Raw genomic sequence first — 14,220 nt, 5'->3', positions numbered from 1 at the left:
AAACTGGCCCTAGTACTTATCTTTGAAAACATACATATATACATACATGCATATATATATAAACACACACACATATATACTAATAAATATATGTATGCTGATGCCAGACTCCCCTGGCACCTGTGCCGGTGGCACGTAAAAAGCACCCACTACACTCGCGGAGTGGTTGGCGTTAGGAAGGGCATCCAGCTGTAGAAACCCTGCCAGATCAGACTGGAGCCTGGTGCAGCCCCTGGCTTCCCAGACCCCGGTCGAACTGTCCAACCCGTGCTAGCGCAGAAAACGGACGTTAAACGATGATGATGATGATGATGATATATGCATATATATATATATATGTATATACATATACATCTACATGTATACGTAAAAATCACCATCCGAATGTGGCCGTTTGCCAGCCTCATCTGGCACCTGTGTCGGTGGCACATAAAAAGCACCCACTACACTCAAGGAGTGGTTGGCATTAGGAAGGGCATCCAGCCGTAGAAACATTGCCAGATCAGACTGGGTCTGGTGCAGCCTCCTGGCTTCCCAGACCCCAGTTGAACCGTCCAACCCATGCTAGCTTGGAAAGCGGACGCTAAACGATGATGATGACGATGATGATGACGATGATGATGTATATAAACATATATATAAATATGCGTGTGCATATATGTGTGTTTGTGTGAGTCATTTGTATCTCCCCTGATTGTAAACATTATATATAAATATTCTTTCTCTTCTCTTATTTGTTTCAGTCATTTGACTGTGGCCTTGCAGGGCTCTAGCTGAACAAACCAACTCCAGGGCTTAATTTTTAAGCCTATTATTTCTTCTATTGCTCTCTTTTGCTGAACCGCTAATTTATGGGGATGTAAACACACCAACACCAATTGTCAAGTGGTGATGGAGGGACAGATACACACACACACACACACACATATTCAATGGGATCCCTTCAGTTTCCGTCAACCAAATCCACACACAAGGCTTTGGTCAGATCGAGGCTATAGTAGAAGACTCTTGCCCAATGTGTCATGCAGTGGGTCTGAACCCTGAACTTTGTGGTTGTGAAGCAAGTTGTATGCTTGGATACATATGTATGTACATACATATTAGTAGTAGCATTTGTTATGGTTACTGTTTAACTTCATGTTTGCGAGGGTGAAGCTTACCTATACTCAAATTCCAGACATGACTATCCATTTTAATTTTTTTCTGAAGTATAATGTACTCTGGTCTATATCATTTAATGTGTGTTAATGGAAATAGTAGGATTTGATCTTTAGAATTTTCCAGCTATTTGTATCAGATGGAATGACCATATAGCATATCTTCTGGTGTGCCCAAATCAATATTTGCCTTTTGTACCTTACAAGATCTATAAAGAGCCAGTGCAACTATCCTGTGCAAAAGGAGACTAAGATGGCTTGGACATGTGAAGCAGACCCAGAGGATGACCAAAGCTGAGATTTAAGGATACATATAAAAACAGCCTGACCAAGTGCCATATTGATGCAAAGACTTGGGAAAAATTAACTGAAGGCAGAACAGCATGGGAAACCTTAGTGAACAAAGGAGCCAAAACAGCTTGAAGAAAACATCCTGGCCCACAAAGCAAAACGTCAAAGAAAGACAACACACTGCAGCCTTGCAGCACCTTCTATGGTTGCAGATTTTGCAGAACTTACTCATCAAACATAAGAAAGATTAGCCATGGAAGAAGCTGCAGGAAGAAGAATATGAGAACCTAATTAACCCTTCGGAGACGACAGGGTTGATTTATCGGCCAAAAAGTCGAATAATGAAGAAAATTGTATTAATTCATTCAATTTCCTACAAGACTATATGTGGTTTTATATATGTAAAGTAATTACTTTATATTTTCTAATTTAGTTGGAAAAATAAGTGCATGTCCTCTATAGGACTTGTAAAAAGGGCTCTGTCTTCTTGGCATGGAAACTCCAAATGAGGCTCTGTCTCCACAGGATTAAGATATTCTCCACCACTTAGACCATTTATCAAGATGTGAAGAGCTGAACAAAGAGCCGGTATTGGTGTTAATACAATCTATTAAAACTGTTGCAGCTGGTGTCCCAGCATGGCCATAGTACAATCTCTGAAACCAGTAAAAGACTATACCATTATCTATGTTATAAGCAGTGAACATGTGTAGGAAGTGAAAACTCACTGTGAAGTGAGTAAACAGCAGGAGTAATCTTCAGAGGAAGAACTCCCATCAAGCAAGTGTATTGGATTGTACACATAAACATGCTAAGTCAAGGCTAGTTTGAAGGAAACCAACAGTGGTTTCCAAAGGTTGTCTGAAATCAACTATTTTAGTAAGTAACCAACTATAAAAACTGAAATGCTGTCACGGAAACAGTGATGATGGAAAGGAGTGGAGGAGACAAACAAAGAAGTGTTTATGATCCACTCCTATACCATTGTTACTATTAGTAGCCAAATGCTCTGATGTAGCAGACAGCATGTTGATTAGTTTTTTTTTTAAACTTATAATAATAAAATGCTTTCCATCCTTGATCATCATTATCATTTTATGTCTATTTTCCATGCTGGCATATGTTGGAAGGTCTGACAGGAGCTGGTAAGGCAAGGAACTGTATCAGGCTCCTCTCTGTTTTGGCATGGTCTCTATGGCCTAATGTCCTTCCTAATGCCAAATACTTTAGAGAGTGTACAGGCTGTTTTGTAAGTGGCACCAGCACCAGTGCATTTTACATGGCACCAGCACTGGTGAATTTTATGTGGAACCAGCACTGGTGCTTTTTATGTGGAACCAGCACTGGTGCTTTTTATGTGGTACCAGCACCAGTGCTTTTTACATACATTTTATTTTTTTTTTCATGCAGTGCATCCGGGACCACATATACCAATTGTTTCCTTTCAGTTTTTTTTTTCAAGATGGCAGGGTCTATTTAAAAAAAAAATTTAGCTGCTAATTCTACTAGGCCACCAACAAAACTGAAAGAGGCTCTTTCTCTCTCATTGGCTTGATATCGGATTATTTATCGGCAATGTCACAGTGATTATTAGTGCATCAAACAAAAAATATTTCATAGTATTGGCTCAGTACTGATTACATCTTTTTATGCCCAGATTAACTTAGCTTTTTACTTAGTAGATTTACATAATAATAAGTACCAGGCAAAGTACTAGGGCAGACACGATTGACTAAAACCATTGCAGGTGATACCCTAGCATCACCCAAACAGTAAAAGAATATATCTTATACTAATCTCATCATTATATAACATTTTAATCCTAGCTGATATTCACTACGCCTATTTTCCCTAGATCGACATTACACATCTTGTGGATCATTCTCAACTCCTTTCTCTTGTAATTTGAGATTTACTGATTCCATTGTAGGACAGCATTACACTTCTAACTTCTACAACACACTGTTTACCCTTTTACAGAATGAAAGGAGAAAAAAAAGATTTAGTAGGATTATTCTAAATCCTGCAATACAGTAAATGTCTTATGTGTAAGTTACTGCTTGTCTGTCTGATGAAATTAAATTTCCAAGCTTTAAAAGTGAGCCAAAATGTTCCGGAACTAGAGTTATTTGCTCCAGAGAATTTAATACAATCAAAGCAGCTAATTCTAAGGTCCTCTTCATGTCCAATAAGTGCTAAATTGTCAAGTCCATTAGACTATTCTAGGACAACATTTACAGCAATGGTAAAAACTGACAATGTAGTTCTAAAAATATGACCAGCGTCATAACACTTCACTTATACTTAACTATACTTCATTAACTATGCATATCCTGGATTGATTTTAACATTGTTAAACATTACTCAAACAACCAATACACTTGTCCATACACAGCAGGACAAGTGTCATGAGATGATAATAGTTGATGTGTTTGTGTATGCTTGATGAGAGTTAAGTGAGGGGAATGGCACTTGATGCATATAGAAGATAACTGGGTTGTTAACAAGGTAAAAACAAGGAAGATTTCAAATGACATAGAACATATCTCAGAAAGTCTCATAGGCACAGGCACAGCTGTGTGATAAGAAGCTTGCTTCCCAACCACATGGTTCTAGGTTCAGTCCCACTGCATAGCACCTTGGGCAAGTGTATTCTACTATAGCCTTGGTCTGACCAAAGCTTTGTTAATGGATTTGGTAGAGGGTATCTAAAAGAACCCTGTCCTATATGTGTGTGTATGCATGCGTAAGTACATGTGTCTTTTTGTTGTGTTTGTCCACCTACCACTGCTTGACAACTGGTGCTGGTGTGTTTACATCCCTGTAACTTAGCAGTTTGGCAAAAGAGTACCAGGCTTAAAAAAAAAAAGTACTCGAGTTGATTCATTTGACTTAAAAATTCTTAAAGGCAGTGCCCCAGCATGTCCACAATGATTGTAACAAGGAAAAGGTAAAAGATATGAAAGTAAAATTTCATCATCATCATCACCATAATCCTCCACCTTCTCCTCCTCATCATCATCAGTGTCTAAATGTTTACTTTTCCATGCTTGCATTAGTCAGATGAGAGCTTTTCTATTGCTGGATGTCCTTCCTGTCTGTCACCAAAAACCAACCTGTTTCAAAGTTAGGTAGCTTATCAAACAACAAAAAAACTGGAACCAAACAAACATGGGCTGCTCTTTACAAAGACTGTGCATCATGTCAATGCATTTCAAAAAGCTTAGACATGCTTTCATAGCAAACTGCAAGCAAATGATGCCATTAGCTAATCCATAGTTTACAACCAGTGAGCCAAACACAAGGAAGATACCAGTGACTCACACACACACATATATATATATATATATTTATATATACATATATATACACACACATACACATATGTATTAATATCTTTTACTTGTTTTAGTCATTAGACTGTGGCCATGCTGGGGCACTGCCTAAAAGAATTTTAGTCCAATGAATCGACCCCAGTACTTATAAACCTGGTACTTATTCTATCAGTCTCTTTTGCCAAACTTCTAAGTCATGGGGAATGTAAACATACCAACACCAGCTGTCAAATAGTGGTGGGTAACAAACACAGACACAAAGACACACAAATACATATATGTATATGTGTGTGTGTGTGTATACACACATACACGTACAGACAAGCTACTTTCAGTTTCTGTCTACCAAATCCACTCATGAGGCTTTGGTCAACCCAAGGCTAAAGTAGAAGACACTTTGCCCAAGGTGCAATGCAGTAGGACTGAACTCAGAACCATGTGGTTGGAAAACAAACTTCTTACCACACAGCCATGCCTGTACCATGGTCAAAATACATCACAGAACTTGATTGTGATGGGTTTCTACGCTACTTTCTCCATAACAAAATGTAACCAGTATGTAACATGTTTCAATCAGTCAAGGATCCACCTTCAGTAAACACAATGAATTAAGATGACTGAAAATCAAAATCAAATAAACAATAGAGCCATTAGATTTTAGTTAAATATTTTCCCTACAGCAGTTCTTAAAGGAACATGACAACTATGGTCACTAGTGTCCATTACTATCAACTTGACAACCAGTGCTAATTTTAACTCCTTATAGTCACTTTTACTCAGATTATTACATCTACCTTATAGTAGCAGTTGGCAAGTGCTGACATGTTAGGACTTGACAATGGTGTTTTTATCATTTACAAGCTGGTTTCCAATTGAATCTAATGGAATAAATGAAATTTATTCTAAGTGCAGGTGTGGCTGTGTGGTAAGAGGCATGTTTCCCAACCACATGGTTCTAGGTTCAGTCCCAATGTGTGGCACCTTGGAAAAGTGTCTTCTGCTATCGCCTCAAGCCAACCAAAGCCTTGTCAGATGGAAACTGAAAGAAGCCAGTCATATAAGCATATATAAATATATGTATGCGTGTGTGTTTTGATGTCTGTGTTTGTCCCCTGCCACCACTTGACAACTGGAATTGGTGTGTTTATGTCCCCGTAACCTAGTAGTTTGGTAAAAGAGACTGATAGAGTAAATACCAGACTAAAAAGAAATTAAGTACTGGGGTCCATTCAACTAAAAGTTCTTCAAGGTGGTGCCCTAGCATGGCTGAAATAAGTGAGTAAGTGAGTAAGACAGTAACCCCTCTTATTTAGTAGCTAGTTCTAACTTTTATACTTTCTGCTTTTGCATTGACAGGTAAAGTCTACCATGCCTGTGGTAAATATGCTTGATTTACCCATCAGAGTTATACTACAATTAAAGTAACATATGGTTCTCTTTCTGCTACAGTTATCATTGTACTTGTGTGATAACATTGAATGCAATTCAATAATATGCAGTGATGTACATATGGAAGATCCTGGATGGTCTAGCTCCCAGCTTCGCAACTGAGAGCTTTGCCAACCATCAAACTGAATGGCACTGCATGCTACCAAAGATCCTGTCTTTTCCATCTAGAATAAGGACTCAGTGGTGTAACAGCTTGGGTTTCAAGGATACACAACTGTTTAACATTCTACCAAACAACCTCAGAGATTTGTGAGATGTAGATGTGGAGGGCTTCAAAGAACATCTGGGCAAATTTTTACCTGAGATTTTTACCACACCGTGACAGGAGACACAAAGAAGAGCAGCTTAGTCCAACTTACTTCTTGATCACAAACTGTACAGAAAAGAAAATCACACTGAAAAGCAGCGCTCCAGTATGGCCTCAGTGTCTGGCTAAAACCAGTGAAATAATAATAAAAAAAAGATACTGAGGTGTGGATATGTGGTAAGATGCTCCCTTCTCAACCACATGGTTCCAGGCTCAGTCCCACTGCGAGGACCTTGGTCAAGTGTCTTCTACTATAGCCCTGGGCTGACCAAAGCTTTGTGAGTGGATTTGGTAGATGGAAACTGAAAGTAACCTGTCATATATATATGTGTGCGTGTGTATGTTTGTCCCCACCACCATTGCTTGACACCCAATGTTGGTGTGTTTATGTCCCTATAACCTAGCAGTTCAGCAAAAGAAACTGACAGAATAATTACCAGGCTTACAAAGAATAAGTCCTGGGGTCTACTTCTTCAACTAAAAAACCCTTTAAGGCAGTACTCCAGCATGGTCACAGTCAGATGACTGAAACAAGTAAAAGAATAAAAGAGAATACATTCTGCAAATTCTACTACCATGCTGACATTGTTGGAAATTTTCTGAGATCCATGCTTGTGCAGTATTTCAAGCTTTGGATCTAATGCAGTTCTATGCTGACTACCCTTGGTAACGTGTGTTTCATCCATTAAATATTTGAGACGACTAAAGAAGGAGCCAATATCATCTTTTGCACAACATTCAGGTTCTAAAACCTACAAGTGATTCCCTTACAACTGAACAACAGCAGTGTGGGTAAAGAATATTGCCTAAATACCACCTGGAAAGAGTCCCCCACCATTACCAACTGGAAGGTTTTACTCACCAAAGCAATATCTGTAAGGTGAATCAGGAAAGTAAATGATATCTTCAAACATCATGCAACTTACAAGCTCTCTCTCACCTAGATTATAGCCAGACTGAATGTTCCAAAGATAGTCCCCACCAACTTTATAGAAGCCTTTTACTTCCTGCAATAAATATGATCCTGTTACTAAAACCACCATTTTTGGTCTCTAACTCCACAATAAGCATATACTAAACTCTGCTTTTGTCACCAAAACTGTCAAATGCGAACTTCCCTGCATTCCAACCCAACAAAGCAACTGGCCCTAACAACCACCTGCTTTTAGCCTTTAACAGTACACTTAAGAGCTATCTCCTACCTACACTTATCAAATTTTTCAATCTGCAAGGATCAACCCCAATATATGGAAATGTATATTCAGAAGTAATATAATTTCACTAAACCTGCCAACTGCTGTCTTATTGCCTTCACTTTCAGTATCTGAAAACATTGTGTCTCAGTAGAGCAAGATATATTGGAGACATCTTCTCTAATGTCTTGTATTAGGGGCAACACAGTTCTAAGAACTTTGATGAGCCAAAAAAGGAGCCACTACATGATTACCAACCTACTTGAAATTGCAATCAGATTTCCCTCAAATCACACTCTGTCATAGGACATGAGATAACTGGCGGCTAGAAAGCAGGAAGGTATCCACAAACCACAGTCCTCTGCCAAAATGGTGGCCACAGAATGGAGTTCACTAAAGGCACTCTAGAGACAGGAGGTGGTGTGAAACCAGAAAAAGGATTAAGTGTACTGGCCATATAGGCCAAGGTAGAAAGTAAACTCAGATTTTAAAAAGCCAGAACAAATATCACAAGGCATCCAGTCTGATACACTTCATTCTCTACATTAATAATCTACTTATTGTGATCCTCATTAGAGGACTGTGACTGATCATAAATCTTAAACACTGCTGCTGCAACACAACACACACAAATCCAATATCACAGTCAACACATACTACAACCGTGAGTTCAGTGACATGTTATTGCTTTTCTCTACCTCTTCTCACTACTACAAAGGCCTCCATATCTTTGAACTAGCAGCCTGCATATCCTCTCTACCAAATATACCTCGCCTGTTTCTGTTCCTTTACTGTACGTCACCTACTAGAGCTGCAACTCTAAATTTGATTCCATTCCTACCTACATCAAACACCAGAATATCATTAGCCTGGGAGGGGCCATAAAAAAACCCATTGAGTTATACCAGTCCTCCTCTAATTAATTAAAAAAAGTATTACTATAACAATTTTAATATATGACTGAGCTCAGTTAAACTAACTGGAATTTAAAGTAATAAACTTTAAATGAAAGCGAAATGAAAGTGATTATAAAGATTTTGAAATAGTGGTGAGAAAAAAAACTCTTTAAAGATTTGGTGTGATCATATCAGAATAAAATCATTTGGTATGTATATTTCAATAATGGAAAACTGTCGGGATGCTTGAAAACTAGTTTAGATTCTTCACAAGGAGTTCATTAACCCTTTAGCATTTAAACAGGCCATATCCAGCCAAAATATCCGGTTTTACATTCAAAAAGAGAGGATCCAATCTCTCACGCCTACCCTACAATGTCATTCAAGATAAGTACACAATCACATCAACAAAGTCTCATAGCTATGGTGTAATGCATGATTAATTCAAAACCATGCAAGTAAATAAACATTACATTTGACAAAATTATCTGAAAGCTAGAGGGTTAAAGCACTGTTCTAGCTGACTGACAGTTAACCTCAATGTGTGAATGTTAAAAGTTGTAGGCCACAGTTTTGCACCTAGGTTACTAAAACTTTCAAGAGGATCATATACTAAACCAGGACAAGAGTTTATAGAAAGTATCTGCAGCTAACATTAAATAAGACCAAAAATTTCAAAGCAAAGACAACATAGACTAAGATTATAAGGAGAAGGCTGAAATAATTTCTTAAATAGAACAAGATACTCAGTTCAAGATTCAAGAAGATGTATAATGGTTCCGAAACTAAAAAGCGAATATAATAAAAGATATGCAAATTATTCTCTATAGAAACTTCTTTTAGGTTCCTAATAGCTATTTTATAACTTTTCTTTTTTTTATCATTAGCTGGACAAAAATGCATTCATCGAATCACTTTATTACAATGTATCACTCAGTAAGTGTTGCTGATAAAACAATGGGTACAACTTGCAATTTCCTTTCTGCCACAAATCCAAAACATCATTGTCTATTGTAAAATATCACTGTATACTTTTAGTGTTTGTAGCCTAAGTTGGAGATCAGTTAGAATCAACTAACCCATATAGGTATAGGCAATATCAAGACAATGTGTTAAGATGATACATTTGGAAATGGCCTATATCTTAGCACAAGCAACCAGAATTCTGCTTGTGATAAGTTCAAGCTCCACAATTATACATTTTAAGAGCAGGTATTTTGAAGAAATAATAAACTTGTCTCTGCATGTTTGTTTTGATAGATTTTTTTTCTTACAGTTTGACTTAATCCCTTCAATTATTTGCAAGCTTCTGTCTTGGACCAATAGTAAGATCCAATGAACAAAGACAAGAATTAGAACCATATGGAAAGCAGAGAGCAAAGAATTTCTCAACAAACCGACAACAACTTTATTGGTGTCATGGAAACACACAATATTTCAGAAACCATAAGCTGATGAGTGGGTGTGTTAAGGTTGAAAGGTCAGTGACTCCTCAAGTCTATGATAATTTAACGTTTCCGTCACACCTTATAGATACGAGAGAGAGGAGTTGGAGTTAAAGCTCCAGAACAAGAAAGTCTGAAGCCGACAACTACTGTTTCAGACTTTGAGATCAAATTAGTCATACAGGCAAGAGAGGAAGAGGAAACGATGAAGAAAGTTTTAAAGTCACCACTCTTCTTTACGGTGATTGAATTCTTCAAACTGAATGTGAAAGAAACTCAGTGAGGTGTCGACCCGATGAGATCAGTAGTTGTCTCCCTTACATGACGAAACTCGATTCACTCCATAAATATTCAATGTCGAAATGAAATTAAAAATAGATTCTCCACCATTTACATACACACAAGGTCTTTCTTTCGAATAATTTTCTTGGCTTTTTTTATTTCACACACAAAAATATAACCCACATAGCAGACAACGATACAATCTCGTGTAATCTTCATTAAATTCCCGATTTTATTCTACAAAGAATTTCTTCGATGAATAAAAATACAACAAATCAGACGACTATCATGAAATGAAGTATGTTAATCAATTATGAGGAGTTAACATTTGTCTAAATTCTAGCAAGATTTATTTAACTGCTGCATTTTCACTTCCAAACTTTACCCATATGTTACACGAGAGGATTTAATGAACAGGTGTTAGAAAAGGGAAGTACGATTTCAAAAAGGAAGAAACAGTTTACGAGGAAGAAACTTGCAATTCATGACAAACTATGTTTAAAGCGTTAATAAAATCCTTGTAGTGTTATCTATGTATTTGGTAAACACAGTAACAACAGCAAGAATTATTATGTTTTAAAAATGACAATGCAAACGAAGTAATCCATATCGAGATATAACAACCAAGTGTTGATTGTAAGTTAAAAACATAAGCAAAATATTTAAAAACTCTAAAAAGACCAACTTACTAAATATATTATTAATTTCTATGTAGAACTCTGTATCCAAAAGATGTATGTGTATACATGTATATATATACATGTATATATATATATATATATATATATATATATATATATATATATATATATATATATATGTATGTATGTACGTATGTGTATGTATACTTTCGTATCAAGTTATTGTAGACAACCAAATAAAATATCTATATCTTCATAATTTTTCTCTTGTACATACTCTATATCTGCACGTTTCTGTTTCTTTAAAATAGCAGCATGCACATATGTTTATATATACACACAGACACATATATATACATATATATATGTGAGTGTATCGATTGAGTTGAGTCAGAATTTCAACACAATACAGGAAGTAACACGGTTGTAGTAATAGACTTTTGTGTATAATTTTCAACAATAGTAATTAAGCAGAGGATTATTTAATAAAAGCGAAATATTTTAATATATCTAAGCCGTTAAAAATCGAATGTCTGTATGGCTATTTGTCTCACAAACATTTGGCTTGTTGAAATTGGCACAAAAAAGCCTCTTTCAAAAAAAACAACAAAAACAACTATACTAGTATTATTTTCTGGCTATCAGATCAAACACTGACGACTGGGCGAACACGTAATACCAATAGCCAGTTCCTGTTGTCTCAAAAACCTCGATAAAATAAATATTTCCATCTTAACATATAAATAAACGAAGTATATGCTGCGAAGATATATATATATATTAAGGAAAGCTCACTACGAAGCGAAAAGATATTTTATTTAACGAATATATATATATATATGTGTATATAAATATATATATAGAGAGAGGGAGAGCGCAAAGGAATATATTGTAAGTGGACGTGGTTATATGAGGAAAGGGTTATGTCATAGACAAACTGATAGACACATGACCATTGCCGAGAAGCTGACTGGCGCTGTCTGCAGACAGACCAACTAGAAAAGATTACAAACCAGGGCCATTTATACAGAACTCAGCATTTCAAGCAATTTTCATTGTAATAATAATAATTATTGTAAAGCAAAATCAACACACTCAGCCAATAATAAAATCCACGTTTCAAGCAGTTATAATGTAACGAAATAAACCAAGGCATGTCAATACTTGTGGGTCGTAAATCAACATATTCTACATTTTGATAGTCAATAATAATATGTAGCATGATGTCGATGTTATGCAATTCGGTGGTGGTGGTGGTGCAATGAAAAGGAGCTACATATATATATAAATATATATATATATATAAATAAATATATATATATATAGACACACACACACGCCAATATAAACAGATAATATACGACATAGCAAAGCAAAGACGGAAGGGAGAGAAGGAAAATAAATGCGAAGTGACGTAGCGAACGATCGACGTAATAGAAAGTTAAATGTAATCGACGATGATGTCGTTGATATAGGGAAATTATGGGAAAGGAAATTTGTATGAAGGTCTGGAGATAGTTAGTTCAAAATATTAGCGTCAGCAATCGGTAAAGAGGCTTATCAGACGGATGTCAGCTCGAGGAGAGAAAGAGAAACTCACCTTACCTACACAGATAAATAGAGAGAGAGAAAGATAAGATTCGCTGTATTTTTTTTTTTTTACTCTTGTAAAAGAGCTTAGAATCTTCTTTTCGAAAGGGTCAGTTTGTGTAGCACTAGGAGGATAAACAACAGACAAATAAACGATAGTCAATCATTTTGTCAATATCGATAGATTAACGAAGTAGGTCAGAAATCTAAACAGTAAGGTCATTTGGTGTAAGTTAGACAGGGGCCCAGCTTTTGCTTACTGCACGATACGGGTAGATTGGGTTTAGAGTAGCCAACTCAGTGATGAGTAAACAGGTCTCAAAAGGTAGTAGTAGTCACTACTTACAGATCGTGTCCTCGGGTGTTTTTGTCTTTGTTGGTGAAGTGGACACGGTGGACACTAACCGAACGAGCCGGCGATCAGCTGGTATACCAGTCCTCCCCTTCTTCCTCTAGCAGACCTCTCGCTTCGCCATCATCCTACTCAAGGGTCTACGTGACGGTGGAGAGTGCATCAAGGGACGCAATTCAAATTGACGCAAAAACTTAGGGATCTCCAGTTGTGCGACGGTGGTTGCGCCGCCACCGTAGCAGGAAACGACTTGTGCCCTCCCTTCCTTCCTCTCATTTCCATATCTCCCATCGCTGTTTCATTTATATGTAAATATGGTCTTTGCTTTAATGTGTTATGCTATCAGTTTCGATTTTGTATTTAAAGTATCAGACGATTTTGTAAATATCTAAACCTTCAATATTTGCTTGTTTATATATTGTTTATTTATTATTTTTTTTTGCTCTGTCTTTTAGTAAAATATACAGCTTAAAACTTGGAATAAAATTATTAAATCGTATCACTCTAGTAGTTTACTTGAAGAAATATTTTCCTAATAAGACAACGTATGATGGGGGAATAATACCGAAGCTGTTTCAACAGGTGGTTGTCGGGTGGTAATATGATAGAGAACAAAACGAAACGAAAATAAAAAAATAAAAAAAAGCTACGTTGTTGCCTACATTGCAATACAAATGATAGGAAAGTGAAGTAAGGGAGAGAAATGTTGTCAACAACTGCCATAGTTATTTAAGCATTTCCTCGCAGCAATTAAAAATTATTGCAGCCTTAGACTAATTTTTTAAAAACTAAAATTTATATAACTGCAAAATATTTTTTTTCCTTTTTATTTTATTATAACATGAGTGCTGTCTCTAATTTTTTTCCTTGACAACCGACGGCTAATTTAAATTATCGAATGTATTAGCATTTAAAGTGAATACAGGAATATAGTTAGTGACTAGACGACTATTGTTCACCGCCCCACACATACATACACACATATCTTCTTACATCATATTTGCATTATAATCATGTTATATCATATATGCATTGTAAGATGTGATAACACACACGCATTGCCAGGATGTGATTTTACATATGCATTTTAATAATATAAACTCGTTTCTTTATTTTCCAAAGAATACACTCATTTGTTTAGTTTCCTTAAATTTTGCATTTTTACTTTAATAAATATTATTTTGGTTTGCAAAAAAAAACAAAATAACAAAAATACACGAGTCTTATTCATAAACCTACAGAAACACACGTGTGCTTGTGTGTCAATTATATATATTAAATC

General features: G+C 36.3%; 1 protein-coding gene across 1 annotated transcript in view; it reads right to left on the bottom strand.

Moving 5' to 3' along the window:
* Positions 1-13,325, bottom strand: part of LOC115215677 (zinc finger protein 236-like) — a 116,795-nt gene extending 103,470 nt beyond the window's left edge. Inside the window, exon 1 of the mRNA XM_029784943.2 lies at positions 12,933-13,325. The gene's annotated coding sequence lies outside the window, so the exon portion shown is untranslated. The remainder of the gene's footprint in view (positions 1-12,932) is intronic.
* Between the last annotated feature and the right edge of the window lie 895 nt (positions 13,326-14,220).

The sequence above is a fragment of the Octopus sinensis genome, linkage group LG9, assembly GCF_006345805.1.
Source record: "Octopus sinensis linkage group LG9, ASM634580v1, whole genome shotgun sequence".
NCBI classification, from domain to species: domain Eukaryota; kingdom Metazoa; phylum Mollusca; class Cephalopoda; order Octopoda; family Octopodidae; genus Octopus; species Octopus sinensis.
Note: the sequence above shows the minus strand (reverse complement) of the source record. Positions and strands in the feature narration are given on the sequence as shown.